The sequence below is a fragment of the Pimephales promelas genome, chromosome 1 (genome assembly GCF_988280905.1).
Source record: "Pimephales promelas chromosome 1, fPimPro1.hap1.1, whole genome shotgun sequence".
NCBI classification, from domain to species: domain Eukaryota; kingdom Metazoa; phylum Chordata; class Actinopteri; order Cypriniformes; family Leuciscidae; genus Pimephales; species Pimephales promelas.
In genome coordinates this window covers 28,677,240-28,691,726 of record NC_142769.1, presented here as the reverse complement: position 1 = coordinate 28,691,726, position 14,487 = coordinate 28,677,240, and the positions used below count along the sequence as shown (strand labels likewise).

Sequence of the window (14,487 nt, the reverse complement as noted above, 5' to 3'; positions counted from 1 at the left end):
GTTTAAAAAGCTGCTGGAATCCTTTTGTGTGTGTGTTTTGTGAGAAATAATATCTCACAAAATGAAGATGGCAGCCATTTTTATTGCAGTGTCCAACAGCGCCCCCCGGGTCCCTCTGTAGCTCTTGTGGAGCGAGCTTATGGATTTGGTGTGTGAAAGAACAAGGATCTCACTCTCCTGCATTGCTTGCATATATTCAATATCAAAGCCACAATGGCATTTTAAAGGGATCACTGGCAGGCAGCCAAAGCCTAGAGCCTCTCTCTTTTTGGTGGCTGTCCTGGCTTAGTTGCGTTCTTCCTTTTACTCATGTCCTCGTGCTGATGGCAGTGTACCGTCTGACTCTTCTCAAAGCTTTACCCAAGTGCTGGAGCGAGACGTTGGATGTATTAGGACAGCTGCCTCCATTTTAGGGAGGAGTTTTGCAGAGGAAGATGGATACCCTTTCCACAGTACCAGATTTTGCTACGTGAATCAGTTCAGAATTGAGGCTTCTCCTGCAATATTTAGCTATTTTTTTTTTTTGTCATTCAAAATTCGTTTGTTAAACGAATGTGATAGATTTGCCCAAAATTTGCTGCGATTGATTACTTATTTCTTTTATTTTTTCATATGATATTGTAAATTTGATGGAACGCTATAAACGATGCTGTGGGTGCAAATCTTACCAATCTCAAATTGAAGCAAATGTGCTCTTTATTACTGTACTTTTGACCTTCCGCATAGCTATGATGACATTCATAAAGATGATTTTTTTTTTTTTTTTTTTTGCCACACGCAAAGATTTTTTGATCTGCTTTTTAAATGCATTTCTGGAAGTGATATTTTTTGTTTGTTAGTTACAAATATCCAAATAAAATTGTGCCTTCAGGCTCTGAGGATTTTACTGGTAAATGATGTGCTTTAATCCGCTGTGAAATGTTATTTGTCTTATTTCATTGTATATTACACAAGCATGTTTAGATTTTTTTAACCCCTGGGTAGCACATTAGACTGATAGTAACATATATTAAATCACTCATTGTGTATTTATTATTTAAAATAATTTTTGCCATTCTCGTTGAATATTGTGTTTAATGTTTCCTATCCATATTTCTATCGTTGATGATTTTCCTTAAAGATGATTTCCATCATATACTAGTATTTCTGTTTTAAATAGCACAAATAAAAATGTATGCTCATTTTGTTGTTAACGTTCATTGAAGTATATAAATCTTGGAAAAAAGAATGCGTTTTGAAAAGTGTAGTGTCTGTTAAAAATATAGTTTTGCCGAATCATGAAAATACACTTTCTATTAATGTTCAATTTATTTTTAATTGCTTTGATAAATTGATGTTGTCGTGAAAAACTAAATGAAACCGTTTCGTCGCTGTAGATTGAATTATTTGTGTAAGCAGTGTTATTCTTGTTGTTATTGCAATAAAATCCTTTAAATGAAAAAAAGTGTCTATTTGTGCTTAATACAAATATTTCATCGATTCATGTGATACAATTGTAATTTGTGCGAGACTGGTTTAGAGTGTGCAAAAAGCCGCAAAGGTGCTATTGTGTGTGTGTGTGTGTGTGGGAGGGTGGATTTGTGGCTTAGTCTGAGGCCTTGTCCTACAGTATCTGAGGTACACAATGTTCTGGAAGATTCGGCCTCTTGAGTGACCCATTGGCCCTGAAATCTTGCTCCTAACTGGAAAAGCTTTGAAATGCGAGACTTATGAGGGCCGTTTCTGTTATTATTGGTATAGCTAAAAATGTATATAGAAAAATAATTTTAAGTATGATCATAAAATTTGTAATACAAATTATAGAAAGTAGAAAATTTACATTCACATTTGCCTGGTGTATTTCTAGAATGCTTGTGTGCTGATAATGTATAATAAAAGTTGAATGTATAAACTTTTGAAACATACTGACAGTTGTAATGTACACATTATGCAATAATGTACATCGATTATATAATACAGTATAGCCATTTTGGTATTGTGCTTGAGGACAATAAATAGTGAGAACAGTGACAAACATATCAGTGATTAGACTAAAATGTTATGTATGTTTGTAATTTAAATGCAGACTTATTTATTAGTTCTTTATATGTTCTATATAATCTGCATAATTGCCTGCACTATGAAAAATATAAGCACTATGTACCGTTTCTTTAATTGCATACCTTTTACCATATTTACATGAATTCTTTTATGCCAAAAATCTGCTAAATTACGTTTTGCGCATACTAAAACAAAGCTGTTCAAATTTAGGATCTGCCATTTATTCTTTGTCACCGTTGCTTGCAGAAAATTTGTCTTGAGGATTGACACAAGAACTTCATGCCATCATCAAAATTTCACAGAGCATTCATAATTTGAGCTGGATAGTAAACTTTCGACTTAATAATCGCTAGCCAGAGCGAGCATAACTGATTCAAGGCTATGACCGATGAAATGCCAATCATCACTAAGGGTAGTTTATTGGGTTTAGTTCATGATGTGGGTGGGAAATGCTTATATTTTACTGCCTCAGCTAGCTTTCTGTCAACAGCATGTCAGGCCAAACACACAGCTCAATGTTAGGTGTGAACATTTGATAACTTTTTAAAGTGCTGTGTCCTTGTATACTTTTATTTCTTTTTAATTACTTGCTGATTTTATTTGCTAGTGCGTTATATTGCGCATTGTCCACCCTAAGTGAATTTCGAAATCTTTGCTATTTTGTTTGTATATTTCGATCAGCCTATGAGTCAAAAGCTAATTGTTCAGGCTTTTGTGGAACTCACATTTTCTCATTGCATGATGTTATTTATGTTTCACTCTTAATTTGTTTTATTTAGTTTAATTCAAGTGCATTAAGTTTTGAAGGAGAGGTAAAAGAATTGTCGTTCATTCCATCATCCCTATAAAGGACTAGTTGTTGTTTTTTAAAATAAAATATCTCCCTCTCTCTCACGCTTTTCCTTTTTCACAGCTGCTGATCACTTAATTGCCTTTAATTGTTTGCAACGATGCGAAGAGTCCCAGAATGCCACGTTTTGACACAAAATCACTGATAAACACAAACCTCTTAGCTGTGACTAGATATGCCAAATATTTCTTCAAATGCAAACAATATGCTGTTAAAAGAGTATCTTCATTTGGTCTTTTGATATTGCCGTTCTGTTTTATTCGTATCCTTGTCTTTAGCTGTGGTTGTATATGTTTCCAGTTGTTTTGATTGATCTCAAGAGGTCATAGTCATTTTTAACCTCTTCCCATCCCCTTTTTTATTCTGTCAGGTGCTAAGGCTCGCCAAACAGTCAAAGCGTTCAGACTCATTAACAGTTAAGGGGTAAATTTCGTTTTGAAGCCGGTCTGCTAAAGCATGTGTTGATGGGTTGAAAACCACATGAAGTGGTCACAGTTATTAAAGGCCAAGTGGTTAATCCTAGCAAAGAGTCTGTGACGTAAACACTAAACGAACACTGCAACTCTTCGATAAGAAAGAGCTGCGCTTAAGCACGCAAACATCCCAAATATCAATTTCACGTCTGATCTCCCACTGACACTCAATGTGTGAAAGTGCAGGGGTTACACCAAATAGGGCCATGGCAGTAGTATCATGTTATCTCCTATCAATTAGTGCCTAAAGGGGATTAACCCTGTGGAAGCTGATAGGATCACTGTTGAATTGCAGGGGTCACCTGCTTCCCTCATTAGTGATGACCTCTCCCTCTTTCTATCTCGCTCTCTCTTTCTGCCTGCCTTTCTGTCTGTCATTTTTGTATATTATTCACTTAATAGGGGAAGTAGACTGATATGTTTTTGTGGACATGTTATCATGGATGTGTTTTGGGAGGAGGGTTAGATATTGGTGATTAGTCATGCTGTGTTGTGTTATGCTGGCGTTGTTCAGGTGAGAGTGAATCAACAATGTATTCAGAGTTGACAGCATTTCTCTTATAACAAGGCCAGCAGAATGAAAGCCAACAGTTTGAGTCTGGCTAATGCTAGTGTATCGTGGCACACAGGGAATAAACTGCTGCTGACCTTACTCTGTATTCATGAACCTGTGCTTGTGTTAGGATGCCCTTAGGAAAAGTTCGATCTTATAACAATAACTTTAAGAAGTCCAAGTAATATTTTGAAATTAAAAGTTGCCAGTCATGTTAATTTAAATATAACAATCGGAGAAAGAGCAAAGAAAGACATGAATTGTAATATATTTTAGATATTGCATGGTTGTTACCGTTTACCAGTTTGTGTAGAGGCCATTTACATTCTGTATAGTTTCTGTGTGTGTGTGTGTCATAGAAGGAAGCAAAGAGAGCAACATAAGGTAGTTGCACAGCCACCCTGGATGAATTTTAAAATCTTTGCTATTTTGTAAGCTTTTGTGAAACTCAAAAACGATTATGTTCAGATGCATTTTGTTTCCTTTTCTCGTTGCAAATATTTTCTTCATTGACATGGTTATTTATTTTTTCTCTTTGTTTTTATTTGCATGCTTCCTAAGCTGTCTGAATGATTCATTATGTTTTGAAGGTTGTTTATTCCCTCATTCCTAATGGTATTTTAATTAAATATCATCTTGCTCTCTGTCCCATTGTTTTTTAAACTAGGGTGGCCCATAAAGGATACACTCTCTTAAGGTGGCATGAAGCATAACCCAACATCCCTCGCAATATTAAAGGTATTGTAGGTAGGAATTAAAAAAAAAAAAACTTTTTTCCAAATTTGTTTAAACTTTATATATATATATATATCAATGCATAATTAAAATGTAAGTACTCTAATAAAAAGAGTATAAAATCGAGTGACTCGTTTAATCTGTACTAAACACAGCTCATTATTTCCAACCGAGACGAAACAAAGGATTGGCTTAGGCGACTGTCACTCTCTCGCAACCATGGCAACCACCCTGACCCTTTTGCCACACACGACCTGCCCACTTGCGCGTATCCAGATCATACCTGTTCACATGCCCTTATTTGACCTTGAAGATGCAAAACTCCACACAGGGTCCTCTTGTCCAAGAAGTGCTCCTTGCCCTGCACTTCGACCACCCCGTCCTTAGCTTACTTCCTCGGACCCTAGTTACACGACCTCCTCTGCTTCGCCCTCGACCCCGGATCTGTCCTCGAGCTGACGATGTGGTAACATGACATCATGACTTTTGCGTAAACATACACGCCACTTTCAAGTCAAGTGGATTGTTATTATCTATATGCATTTTCAGCTATCGACGTGTATGTCTACGCCGTTAAATGTCCGAGTGATTCCGCGTGTATGTACACGCCGTTAAATGTCTGAGTGAAACAAAGCAAAATATAGATCTACATCTGGGGAGCGATATTTTTTTTCCTAGGATGGTAGGGGAAGGCTCATAAATTCTATTAACCCCACTGTCCTCATCAGAGACAACAATGCTTTCATCATGGAAACTCTTACATGCCGAACACAATAAGAATCTTACACGAAATTCATCTTCATCACAGTGTAAATGATGGCAATGGAAAATTTGTATATCATGGAACCTGTTTTTAGCTTTGCCTTATAGATAACTAGCTCGTTAGCGAATCAATAAATATATATTTTAAACTTTACCAATTAGCTTGATAGTGAGTACTGTTATTTGTTTATCTTCATAACGATAGTTAGATTTTTTATTTACATGTGGTTCTGACATGATGTCACTACATGCACTGCGCTCCTTCCTCTCCACTCGTCTCAGGTAAATAATGTGTATTCAGCTCAGCGGTCGGAGTCGCGCGTTCATGTGTTTTTGGGGTGTGGCTTTGGATGGAGCCCAGAATGGAGGGGGTGGAGTGAATGGAAATAATGAGCTGTCTTTAAAACAGTCGTGAGAGGTCTACAGACACTCGATTTTTATACTTCCTTTTTCAGAGTACTTACATTTAAATTATGCATTGATATATACAGATAGTTTAAAGACTAATAGTTTTTTATATATATATAAAATTCCTACCTAGAATACCTTTAATGATGATGATAATAATAATAATAATCATTTTAGGTATAATGTGTTGTTTATTTTTTTTTTATTATTATTATTTTTTTTTAGCAACCATTAAATAATCAAAACTGCCAATATAGAACTGCTGGGATTCAAACCAAGTTTTATTGTTAGTTCCATCTCTCAAATTGGGGATAGCCAATGACAATTTAAAGTATTGTGGTGGCACATGGGTTAGCCATTCAAATTTGTCTCCTATCTGGACTCACTCTTGACAGTAATGCTAGATGATGACCGAAACTACTTTAAAAAAACCCTAAAAACTAACTGCTCCTTTGTGCTGGTGAGGCAGTTAAGAAAATAATTTTAGTGAGTTGAAATTTCCTACTGTGTGAAATGATTTACTCCATTAAAATGTTCTTAAATTAGCATTTTGCCTATTCCGTTATTTCATATACGCTGCTTTTGACCTTAATTGAGAGAGACTACAATTCATATGTATACTCCCTTTAAATGATAAATATCGCTTTTTCAGACTGCAAGACCATTTGTAATGAACCTGTGGAGGCAAAGAGGTGTTTAAAAATGGTGACGGACCTAAGAAATGTCCATGTTCCCTTACACATACAATATAAATTTGAACCTAATATCTTAATGTTAACAAGCACTTTGACATCAATACCCTTAGGGGAATCTCACAAAAAACATGTTTGTAGTCAAATTTAAAAAAAGGAAAGGAAATAAATATTACATTTTGCATAAACTAAAAATTAAAAATATTTTGCAAAACATTAAAAACTGGCTCGCATTGATTGCATTGACATTTTTATAAAAAATAAACAAATTTGCCCCCAAATTCTCATTATTGTAACAGTTGAATTTCACTCAACTTTAGTTCAAATAGATTAACTATCTGTGCTGTTATTATTATTTTTTTTTTAGAAATGCTTTTGTGTGCTCATAATTGGTCTCTGTTGCTGCAGAAAGTTCATGAAGAACAACCTGTTCCGGCTGAAGCTCCATGAAGTTATGGATTGTCAGCATCAGGAAAAGAACACTTGCATTTTATCTTAGCTGCCAGTATTTTTAAAATGAAATGTAATGCGTTTAGATGTTCTCTGCAACAAGCTGTAAGTCTGTTTTTATTACTCTCAATTTTGTTGAAATTGAGCTTCATTAAAATCCTACATGATGAGGAGATAGTTTGGATTGATTATAGAAAAATTATATTAGAAGATCGACTAAATCAGTAAGGCTGTAAAGATGTTCAACTGAAATAAAAAAAAAAATTAAAAAAAACAAGACGATAAAGTTATGATCAATGCCACTGTTACGTTTTATTTAATGAGTTTTCACAACCCGGAACACAATGTTTCATAGGTGTGTAATTTTTCTAAGAGCACTGCATATCTCACAAAATCATTTGCACGATTATTTTTTTTCCCACACAATGCCACCGAATTGTAGCCAGTCATTTGCTGATGAATCTTTAACAAGCAGTCCCAAACATGCATCAATGTCCTCTCAGGAAACCGCATCTCTTTTACCGCAACATTATTTCTGATGACTTTTAAATCAGTTTGTATATATTTTTAATTATTTTCTAAAATTGTCAGATTGTCAGACAGGCAAAAAAAAATCTACTTTCATTTCTATCTATATCTATGAAAAATAAAACAAGAATGAAACCATAGCTAAAACTTTCAGATAATGCTGATGATGCAGTATCTATAGTTTGAAGTGGCCATTTATCACTTGTTTATCTACATTTGTCCAATTAGTTAATAATCACTATGACGTACATTGTACGCTTTGAATAGATTTTCAAATATAGTACATGAAAAAGGCAAAGAAATCTCAACTACTTCTGTAAACTATAAAGGGAGTCAGTTAGTACTACATTACTATAATATTAAAGGTTAAAAATAACTTTTTTTTTTTTTTTTACAAACACTTAAATTATCACTCAGCACCACAGTGAATAATGGGTTTAGTGATTTATCAAACAGTACGAAAGAAACAACAACAATAAATGTCCAGAATGTGTGTGACAATGTTTTGTTAATTTCGTTGCAAAAATATCTGGTTAGAAACAGATTGTTATTAATTTGAATATAGTGACCTTCCTTTATTTATTGTTTCAGGCCAGTGAGCTACAACGCAAAATGAATCTCTCGTGTAACGCTTTATATTTTGTCTTTTGTGCTTTATGTAGCCTAATTCCAGTGATTGTATAATGTTGTGATATAAGTTTCTAAAACTCAGGAAGAGAGGAAGGTTTGACACCGCCCTTGAAATGATGCAGTCCTCTGTAGCCAATCACAATCCTTCGTTTAAATGGACGCATATTAGAAAGCATGAATGAAAGGCTGTTTTATTTATTGTGACGTGCTTATAGACTCTGAAATGTGCAACTGAATGTCAAATACAATTACCTACTTAAACCTGAGATTCCTTTTAAAATCTTATGTCAGTTAGCGCACAGAAAAGGTTGTTTCTATTTTTTGTGCTTTTCTTCTCTTCATGTTCTCTTGCCGTTTTTCCGCTCACGCCGTTTTAATAAAGATGCTGCCACAGACTTTAATTAACTGGGTGCTTCAGGCAAATATGTTGTAAGAAAACACATGCTGTCTTTGGCCTTCCAGCTGTGTGGATGTCCATCAAACTCTGTAATGTTTTTTATACTTCAAAAGAGTTAATGTAATTGACTTGACAGACTTCTGACATGTTGGTTAAAAATGACAGCAACTTTCAATCAGCTGTACTTCACTGTCAACTTCAGTGTAAGAAGTCATGCAAATGATCATATTCTTTGTTGTGACAATGTTTAATTTTTTTATGGTTTGGTAGTACAAGCAAGAACAAAATATTTAAGCTCAATTTGTATCAGTGCACACTGCACTGTTTTATTTTATGCATTGATTATGTTTTGTTTTATTGTTGTATTATATTTATCTTTCCTAAATGGACACTATTCAATAGAATAGTCATTGTAGCATCAATACCATTTTACACTAATTCAAGTTTGGAGAACACAGACAGACAGACATTTTTATTGAAATTGCTATTATTGTTTTAAAGCATCAACATTGTTGTTTTTCTTTCAGTATGTTTACAAAGAACATAATGGTACTATTTAATTAAACCACATCTGTAATGATTCTAGTTTTTTTTATTTTTTATCAGAACAACTTATTTTTGTTTTGTTTGGTCCATTAGTTCAGAAATTGTTTGCATTTTTATGAATTTAATAACTTCTTATATAAAATTCTGCCAACATTTAGCTGTGATAGATTTTGTTTGAGGTGTTTAAAAATGTGTGTTGACTCTGCATACTCTCAGTTTAACATCAGAGTAATTCAGCTCTGCTATTCCACAAGGAAAAAAAAATAATGATCATCTTCCTGCATGCGATATGGTAAGTTAATAAAACTATTTTTAGCATAGAATACTTGGACAGTACCCTCCACAGCACAGGTCTCGCAGGCTCATCTGTGTCTGCTGGAAATAGCATAAAAAAAACTTAATTATTTCCACCCAAAACCAAAATGCCTCTGTCTCTCTGTACAGATTGGCTTGTGATTTGCATGAGGATTTTGAAAAGCTTTTCAGTATGTTTGCCATGTCTGTCCTGGCTGTCTGTTTGAACAGGCATCGAGTAATGAAGAAGAGAAGATGGAGGGAAGGAGGGAGGGAGGGAGAAAAGAGGAGGTGTGCTAAACCCTGGTTTCTCTCCTCAGCCCTTTTGGGATATGAAGGCCCCAGATGGTGTGTGTGTGTGTGTGTGTGTGTGTGTGTGTGTGTCTGTCTGTCTGTAGGTCTGTCTGTATGTTCATTGCGAAATCAGGGTCATCCTTGGTAAAAGAACCCAGCCCTAATGTCATCTGTGTGAAGCTTGTCTCTGTCTCTGAATGGAAACAAAGGAGAGTGGACACAACTCCCCCCTCCCCGATATCTTTGTCCCCGTTGCCCTCTGCAAACCAGGGCCTGACACCCAGTACCGAGGGCTTTGATTAGCCAAGTGGAGACACTGGGGGGGTCACAATACCCTCTGCCCTGATTAGCCTGCACTTGGCCACTGCTGACCCCTCCTTCCAAAGAGGAACATGCGAGGGGTCTGGAGATTGTGAGATGGGGCATTTGGGAAGAAACATAATGCACCTTGACCTGTCTAGACTCTGCTGTTAACAAATGGATAATGTGACCGTTTTCATGTTGTTGATAGTCTCTCTCTCTCTCTCTCTCTCTCTCTCTCTCTCTCATTTCTTATTTTTTTGAGATAACTAAGGTAAATAATTGCACTGTAGTTTTAGAAGTATTCAGAGAAGTGTTTATAGAAGTATTCCGTTATTTAAAAACTTTTAAACTTGGATCATTCCCAGTGAAATTTCTTGACAGCTTTGCGTCACTTGTCAGAACAAAATGATCATTTCCCCCACATTCTGAGACATCACAATTTCTGTAAGTATTTTTATAAACTGAATTAACAATATTACTATTGTATTTTTTTTATTGCTTTTCTGTTTTTTTTTTTTTTCGTATTTTATGTCGGAATGTTGTTAACTGTGGAAATATATTTATTTTTTACACTTAAGGTGAAATGTACTGAATCTTAAAACTACATCATTGTCCTTACTTTCTTGTATTATGCTGAGTCAATGTCTCTGGTAAAATATGATGATTGTGCCTTTTGGGAGCTAGATACACAAAACCTGATGACCGGTGAAAAAATTGGTCACAGGAATATTGCATTTTTGAAATATTTGTGAAACGCTGGTCTGAATGTTGTGTGTACGCAGTGGTTTTCCTTTCATTATGAATGGCTGTAGGCATAGTTTGCTCAGTGAAAGCGCAGGAAGTGCCGCTGTTGTTGTTCCTGTGCTTTGGGTGGGTGGGTGGGTGCCTGCACTGCTACTGCTGCTTTGCCATCATGCAGTTTACCCAACAGATCTAGAGTCTGTGATAGTCAAGTGTCCTGCCAGGTGCGATTCTGACTGTATTGGCCAAATCTGACTATGGAACAGCGGTTCTAGAGGTGGGTTGTTGGTGGTGGGGGTTGTTATGGCGTCTTCTGTGTGGCTGCTCCTGCCCCGCCCTCTAACCAGCCACTCAGAGCCAAGAAAATGGCAGCTGCAAAGGAACACCGATTCTCCCCCCACCCATCTTCCCCTCTCGCCTTTTCCCATGTTTTGTCACTTGAGGTAAAATAAACTGGAATCTTGTGTCTTTTTGCAGTCTGAAATGTCTCAAGCCTTTCACCTCACGCCAATGTTTTGGAAAGTGCCCAGGTTTGTGTGTTAAAATGAAACGTTCCTGGCCACTACAAAGAATTCGAACTAGATGTTCTACCTCGATCATTCATATCCTCACGCACACTTTATTCGCCACCATGAAGAATGTGATAGGAGTTATTTACCTTCATACGGGAAAGGCTTTAGTAAATGCATTTCATGGCAGTCAAAACGTCAGGAATGTTTTAATGAATGCTGTCATATGTATGCCATTTGTGATGAATGGATGCAGTCAGGGTTTTTCGCTGCTGTACTACCACATGGCAGATGATTGAGAGTGGGGGGAAACATAGCCAGTGCATTTGCTCAGGTGTTTACATTCAAAGCCTTCCATTCTTTGAGTATGACTTTAGATTGAACTTGTCAAGTGTACTGAAATTTAGAAATAAATAATATGAACCGTATTAGATGTCTGTTCTACTGTTGGCACCTGAGCACTGGCAGAATCTCCTGCAGCTTTTCCTCCTGCCTCGCTATACCATTAATTCCTCAAGGATGCTTTTTATAAAGGTATTCTGATTGTATGTGCAGTATAACGATGTGTTTCTAAATTTGTAGTCTAAAGTATGTAATTTTGGATGGCTGTGGTGAAGTTTAACTCACTAAAGTGTCTAATTAAATCGTTGTAACCAAGAAACAGTCTAAACAATGAGCCAGTTTGTTTGGCTGTCTTGTGCTTGGCTTTGCCAGCACACCAGAGAGAGGCAGGGCAGGTCCACGAAGGATGTAATATAACCCCTCTGCCCTGACTATACTATAATGGAGCCGACACAATTGTCTCTGCCCTCTCTGATATTGACTCTCTCTGAACGTGTGTGTGTGTATGTGAGCATGTTAGGAGAATATGTCAAGGTTATTCTGTGGAAAACATGTGACCCTTCCTATTTTCCAGCTTGAGTTGATGATAAAATGGAGCTCGACAGTTCAAATGAATAAATCATTGCATGTCGGACTAAAAATTACACTCTGTACACTTGAATGCTGTACTTTCAGATGTTGTCATTTGAATTTTAAGCTTACATTTTTGTATTGTGCATTAATGTGTCTCACTGTTGTTGTTTTTGTGAATTTGTCTGTCTATTCCAGGATAGCAAAGAGGAACCGAAATGATGTGTCTGCAGAGATGATCCAGGTAGTATTTTAGTATTTTTAATTGTGTGTGTGTGTTTATGTGTGTATATATATATGTGTGTGTGTGTGTATATATATATATATATATATATATATATATATATATATATACACACACACACACATGCATACATTGCATTACTCTTTCACTCACTTTAAAAAAAAAAGAACTGTTCTCTTCTTTCACTTTCACAAATTATAAATATTACCGTAATATTATCAGTTTAGCTTGTTAATAGTATAAAAACAACTTGTTGTTTTGACAAGGTGCTAAAAATTATCCACATATTCAAGAAATGTTTGACTTGTTCTTAATGTCAGACCTATTTGTTCAAGCTTGTTTGTTTTGACGAATTTCTTATTTAAAGCCCACACTTTGACATTTTTTATTTTATGAATATGATCTTTATGTATATTATCCAAATTAATATATCAAGAATTAAGCCTCAACTTACCACTGTAAAATAAAATGATTATGATTTTAATGGTAAAAGTCTGTAAAAATGCTACCGTAAAAAAAAGTGTTAATTGGTTAACAGAAAATTTCTGTATATTATATACGGTGAATATCTGTAATAGATCTATTCGTACATTTATTGTAATTTTACAGTAAAGTACAGTTAAATTCATTACAGTTTTTGGAAGTGAAAAAGAATGTCATTGTGTAAATTACATTGAAAAAATGTAAATTAACATTTCCAGAATTCCCTCTGTGACATGATGATGATGATAATGATGATGATGATTTGCGTTTGTGTGAATGGCACTGTGCACCTTTTTTAAATTTATTATTGACCTTCTTTTTTCATGGAAAAGCTGCTTGTGATGAGCTTTGATTCATCATGTGACTTTCTCATCACCACCTGTTTTTGGTGGTTGTCAGTGTATTACAAAGTTACAAAACAGATGTTTGTACTTCAATTGGTTTGCAAATTAATATTATATCTGTTAAAGTTTTTTTACTGTAAATTTAAGTTAAATCTGTAAAATCTAAAATGTTGTCAGTCACAGCTGCTATTTTTTTTTTTTTTACTGTAAATTTCACAGAATTGTTGATAAATTTGTATTTTACCTGTATTCTCAGTTATTTAATAATTACCTGATGGCTCATCCATATGCCGCATAAATATAGCTTAATTTTTTTAATTGACACAATTCACCACCATATTAATTGCAAACTAGTTTCATTTTAGTTGCACTCTCCTAATGTTGCTTGTAGTGTAAGAGAAATTTGTAAAAAGAAAAGAGATTATTATTTTTTTGTACATTGAAACCAAGTTTAAATATGTACCAACATGTTTTTTTTTAATCATATCAGGAAGTAGCTAGCACACACACATCATTCGCTTAATATTTGTAGACCTTTAAAGTGAGTAGAATGTTTTAAGTGGTTATTTTGTCCTGCTCATAGTTAGTGGGAGTCACGGCCAATTATGTCTCTAAATGTTGTACAGTATAAGGTCAAAAGTCGCTGTGCTGTTTTAAAAAGGTGACAGTGACCATTTCAGAAAGGTCAACCACTCAGTTTGTTTCCAAAGACGAAGTGCCACTGTGTTGCTTTTGATTTACTTTCTATTTATACTTGTAATATACTTTTTATCTTTATACCATATGTACTTTATATATTACATTTGATATGGCTTTAGTAAAATTCTACATCCTCATGTTCTCAGGTGTCCAGTAAGATTTGAAGTATGGCCTGTGGTCTTATTTGCATTCATGCCAGATGTTGGGTTGATGGTTAGTTAATTGTAATGTATAGCTATTTTAATTTTAATTCTGAAGTGGTGTTCTTATCTAACCATTGAACACACATGTACAGTGTTTACATTACATGTAAAGACTCTTCAGACTCACTCTTCAACCCTCACTTGCACTCACTTGGGTGATTTAAAAGCTTTTGCTGTGCAAATAAATGTGGGCACGTCTACATCAGATGTTTGCATTGTGATGGTGTTATTAAATATTTGGTTGGAATACTTTTTTTCAGGGCCAGTCAGATAACTTTTTTTTTGTTAAAGGAACACTTGGACTTGTATATTCAGCATTCCTGTTTTATGAATCAAAAATTATATATTTAATATAGACGCAGTACATTAAAGTGAGATCACATCACTTAAATTCGGA

The 14,487-nt window shown here is 35.2% G+C and overlaps 1 long non-coding RNA gene across 1 annotated transcript in view; it reads left to right on the top strand.

The window, feature by feature from the left end:
* Positions 1 to 14,487, top strand: part of LOC120491047 (uncharacterized) — a 37,915-nt gene that overhangs the window by 4,227 nt on the left and 19,201 nt on the right. The window contains exon 3 of the long non-coding RNA XR_005625184.2: positions 12,316 to 12,361. This is a non-coding gene — a long non-coding RNA (uncharacterized LOC120491047). The remainder of the gene's footprint in view (positions 1 to 12,315; positions 12,362 to 14,487) is intronic.